Source organism: Ornithodoros turicata, chromosome 9, assembly GCF_037126465.1.
Source record: "Ornithodoros turicata isolate Travis chromosome 9, ASM3712646v1, whole genome shotgun sequence".
Lineage (NCBI taxonomy): Eukaryota > Metazoa > Arthropoda > Arachnida > Ixodida > Argasidae > Ornithodoros > Ornithodoros turicata.
The window spans coordinates 4,139,920-4,145,275 of record NC_088209.1 but is presented as its reverse complement, the minus strand read 5'-3'; the positions used below and the strand labels follow the sequence as shown (position 1 = coordinate 4,145,275).

At 43.7% G+C, this 5,356-nt stretch overlaps 1 long non-coding RNA gene across 1 annotated transcript; it reads right to left on the bottom strand.

The window, feature by feature from the left end:
* Positions 1 to 675: 675 nt before the first annotated feature.
* LOC135369267 (uncharacterized) lies at positions 676 to 5,104 on the bottom strand. The gene is made up of 3 exons (XR_010415039.1): positions 5,031 to 5,104; positions 4,831 to 4,945; positions 676 to 821 (listed from the first exon to the last, which is right to left on the bottom strand). It is a non-coding gene; the product is annotated as an uncharacterized LOC135369267 (long non-coding RNA).
* Positions 5,105 to 5,356: the final 252 nt, after the last annotated feature.

Below are 5,356 nucleotides of genomic sequence, written 5' to 3'. Positions count from 1 at the left end.
CGGAACTGTCGATTTACTCCTTTTGAGTGATTACGCTAAAATTTCTGACTTACACAGTACATCCAATTGGTGGGTGAATACTAAACTATAGGATGCTCATCGAGCAAGGTGTAGGCAGACACCTGGTAGGTGCCGATGAGAGGGACGATGACCAAAGGAGCCGTGTGAGAACCGTCTCTTGAACATTCCACAATAGCAATCTATTGGAAGCGAACTAAATGCAGATATCTAGTAACTTATGGCATACAATATCAAGTAACTTAAGCATGCTCATCTGAAGAAAGTATATGTAGTTTCAATAACTTTTAAACAAAGAAAAATTGGTCTTGAGTTTTATTTCTGGATGTAACGAGTTACAGGCACGTGTGCTATAATGTAAATTTCAAACAATGCTTGGCGAGTGGCTTCTCGAAGCTCTGTGCTGATTGGTGTCCAAGTGACTCAGGATGCTGAGAGTAAAAGGTAATGAAATTCTGGTAAACATTTGCCGTATGGCAAGCACCGTGGCAATGCCATTCTTCAATGTGAGCATGTCAATATTGAACCCATTCGACCGAGGTTCCAGTTGAACAACTGGCGTTAGCAGTATCTTAAACAACGAGATTTGGCCGAGGCAGACCACACTTAGGGACGACACAAACATGTATTAGCATCATTAGTATCATTCATTAGCAGTATCTGTCCCAGTTACAGAATATGTGTCCAAGCTTTAACCAAAATACTATTTCTGCTTGGGTATTTCTTCATACAATTTTCTGCACAAAGCATGGCCTGGTAACCCCGAATCGTCAATAAGCGGCGCAGCTTTCCTCAGTGACCTCCTGAAAGAAGAACAAAGAACATTGAAATCCAGACAAACTACGTGTTGCGAAGAAACTTCGCAATGAGACAAGGGCTGCACAGTATAGTGCCAAAAAGACAAACAATTGACTATTATTGTTATAGTTGATATTCATTTTAACTTTTTATTCATCGAGGTATAGCTAGTTTTAGGTATTCGTATTGCAGTTGATGCAAATACAGGGGCAGTTAATAAGGGTGCTCCTCAACGAGTGAGCATGTTGTTGTTTCGACAGCAGCCTCGACTCCATATCAGGGTTTCGTAATTAGATACGTTCATTAATAAAATATGTCGGTTGTTTAAATGGATAATTCCATGTTTCATAATAATAATTCATGTATTCATAATTCATGTTTAAATGGATAATAATTAGTTCTGAGGTCTGAAATCCGGAAACCAGAAACCGCAGCGTGCTGCAGTATGACAGGAGCAAAAACGCAAGATATGCATCTGTCCAGCGGAGTCCCGTCCCAGATGCGGATGCTTTTTCGCCTTTCCCTCGCTGTGACCCGCTCTCTCAGTGTGCCGTCGCTCAATCGGTGGTGCGCACACAATCTTTGCTGCCGTTAATAGCGTCGCTATCGCGATTATTTCTAGTTCTCCGGTGTTTCCGGTCACAAATGTAGAGCACTACGTCACGTTATGTACCCGGTCATATTCCGGAGTAGCGTGCATAAAGTTGAACTGTCGCTATATGTATTATTGATTTACAGGGTTGCCAGCATGCGTGTTGCTTTGACATGGCTGTAGTTTCCTTATCGCTACATCGAGACTACTACGGTCTAGATTATGGAGGGCCACGCCTACAAGGTTTAACGCGGCTGATTGGGAAAAGGATCCCGAACAAAACTGAAAGGAAGATTTCGCATCATCGTGACACGAAGGAACGACGATGCGGAAGCATCCTTTCAAGACTAGTTAGGGCCAGTTCTCACTTGGCGACGCCCGACGCGGCGTCGTGAACGGACGGCGTAAATAGATGTGCATTTCCACCGCCCCGTCAGAGCGCACGATTTTCATGTTCCCACCACAGTGGCATTCCGTCGTCAAAAGCAGACGAAAAATAAGGAGGCGTTGCCTTTCTGTGTCACCTGATTGGTCGCCGGTACATCGTTCTCGTGAGTGCTCGGCGACGTCGTGAAAGAAGTTCGGCATGGCAAGTTCTTTGGTTCGACGTCTATCCTGTCTCAACGCCGGAAATGCACATCTATTTCCGTCGTCCGTTCACGACGTCGCGTCGGGCATCGTCCTTTAAAGGTCAGTCTTGCCACGCGAAACCCCGAGTGACCATACCGGTTTACACGAACGCACCAGCCTACGTGGTTGGCGCCTGCTCCGCCAGAATAGGTGATAAAGGCACAGAAGTCTCTATCGCTTTTCCCGAGGCACAGATTCTCGGAAACACAGATTCATTGAGGGGCGTTCGAACGCGGGCCGTTTGCGGTTCGCTGGGCTCTTAAAAACAAGTTCGGTGGTTGGATATTTGGTGCAAATATTACCGTGATATCCGATTACAACCCTCTTGCCTATCTATCTTGCACGACACCCCAGGGATGTAAACTTGACGCTCGGCACTGGCACTGCAGAGGTGTAATGTAAATATTTTTCACTGCAGAGGTAACACACACGCACATGATAACGCACTCGCTTTGTCGCAGTTGCGGTTCGAGTCAGGATAGGTTGCAAAACACTTTTATGTTCGGATTAATTCGAACTTTAGAGCTGCTATCGCACACCTTTGCATTAGGTCGATTTTTCTTTTGTGTGATCAGTTTCTTCCTTATGTCATTACCTACCATGGCTGTGAGCTTGTTCTTGTTACACCTGACACCCATGTGTAGCTAACATATGCAGAGTTTTTTGTTTCTTGTTTTTTTAGCCGTAGGATTCCGCCTACATTTGTGAACATTCTCCTTTTGAGTGACTGGGAAACGAGCTTCGGTGTTTTCTTTCTTTTCTAATGAGACTGCTACAGCTTAAGGTCCCACAACCCTTAGTTATTTAGTCTTTGTAATACAATAGTGCATCTCAACGAGTTTGAGGAGGGTGAGGTAAGAGCTGTACATATATCTAAACCCGAAGCCAGCAACCGTCTCAGGCCATGTTCATTGAGTGCACCATTGTATTGTGTAATGAGTCGGAGACATGTAGCCCCCTTGCCGTGTACGAGTAGAGGTGATAGCGACCTGTTCGCCCCGCTTTTTTTGTTTGTGTGTTTTTCATTTGGGTAACCCTAAGTCGGAAGCACTGACGACACCACGACGTGTTCAAGAATGCAGACAAGATTATCAGATGAAAATCACCTTGAGGGTAGCCTCCGACGTGTTCAGCATGCATGTGACCAACATAGTTCAATTAGCCAGTTAAGAGTTTGGTTCCGTCATTTTCTCGAGCGCCTCTATTGGGACAAACTTCTGGGCAATTGTTACTTTTAGCCTTTATAAGCTTGTGTAGGTAATTTTGCAAAGATGTCGAGCGGAGGAATTCGCCACGAGAAGGCCTTGATCGGCCTGAATATTTCCTTCAGCCAGCCGAATTCTGGATCAGCATGTCGTAAGCCGTATGTCGTTGCTTTGTACATACTGTAAATGAACCTGACCGTTGTTGAGCACTTTCGTCGTAAGGCGTGTCCATGGAATTCAGTTCGAATTCGAACGGCACACCGAACCGATACGTCATCTGGTGAAGCAGTGGAAGAAATCGTACTAAAGGGCTTTCGAATGCTACCGTCCCCTTAATGCAACTCATCTACCTCACAATGACAGATCAATGAAATCCAATTAAGCCCCTTTGGGGGAATCTCAGATTTTCGGGAAAACTCTGGGTAGTTTGCTGATGTAAAGCTTCAACCCAACCACAGCAACGACTTCAAATGGAACAGCAGTGATGGACAATTGATGTGCCAATACGGGCCAAACACAGCATTAGGAGTGACTCTTCCGACTGGGTATATAATTTTGCGATACCCATGTTCAGAATTTCTGTTTCCTGTTTCACCAATGCCTCCTGTGCATAATTTTATAATGAAGTTCATTGCAAGCATATATAAAATAATGGTTAGACAATGTCGAAAAGAAACGCTTATCCTATACGCAAACGCGCGAAAAAGTAGAAACGACAAACTTTGATTTCGCGCCCCGATCATCGTAATTTATTTCGCACAAAAACTCATCAGCGACAACAATTGACCAATGTGCAAAATCCGCGATTGACGTGACCTTCCTGCTTGATTTTACATGGAGCCGACAATCTGTCTGACATACCTATTAAAATGTTCACAGATAATGCAAAAATCATAAATGTGTGTAAGTTAAATTGGAAGAGATTGTGTGGACTGATTGCCGGAGCGGAAAAGTAGTAAATCACTGGCACGTTATTTAAGCTGCAAGACAAACACTTTCTAGGCGTTTCTTATGTTTGCATATTTTGCACTTTCGTATTTACTTTATCTTTCCTTCATTTACGTTACCTGTCATCGCTTATCAAGACGTTCGCGTTTTTCTAATGTGCACACATTCGTACAACACTCCCGATGGTCCCAACACATGGTCCGTATGAAATGATCGCCCCGGTGATACGAAATACCGATACATGATCCGTACAACGGCTAACATAGCGCAACGCAGCGCGCAACGTAGTAGAGGTTGAATAATTGTCAAAATGCAACTGGGGATAATCGAGACAGTGTTTGTGATCGTCTGCATCTTCGGGTTCAGTCAATTTTCATTTAGTAGATTTTGTTGGTTCCACAAGAGGCCTCATATTAGAAGGCGTCCTTGTGGGGTAATTTTAAGCTGGCTACATAAAGAGCATAAGAGCAGTTCTTCATTCCAAGAGACAGGGGATTGCCCTCTCGCCAAAGTGCTGCTTGTGTTTAAAGCATTTGCCGTTCGTCGTAGACATTGCTACTAGCTACTAACATAACAGACGATATCCACATTGATGAGCATGAAAACATTTCAGTACGTCGTTCTCATGCAGATACTTACATGGAGAAGTCGACAGTGTATATATTCCTCCTACAAGTGGGCCCAACACTGGGATACCATGTAGTGCAGCAGCGATCCTACCATGCCTTGCTGCAGTTTCCATAGACTTTCTCATCTGCGGAAGGTAAAACATGTCATAACGATGTGTGTTGTACCAGAGCCCTGATGCATGTCAAAAAATGAGGCAGCTTTCAGTTTACCTTTTCCATATCTAGGGCGTATTTTTCTTCCATAGCAGCGAGCGCTACGCTGCGTTTAGTGTGCTCCTCTTCAATCATCTAAAACAGAAAACGCGTTTATTTAAACATTGGGCCTTCCCAGATAGCGTTCAAAGTCATTCCGAAAGTAATTCAAAATGCGTTACGCGTTACTTGTAAAAGTAATTCAATTACAGTTACAAAGACATAAAACCTACTGTAATTCCGGAAGTAATTAATTACTAAGGAAGTTATTAATTGCAGTAATTCAATTACTTGTTATTACCTCACAGGTCTGCTCGTGAATATCCCTGTCAATTATCATGAAT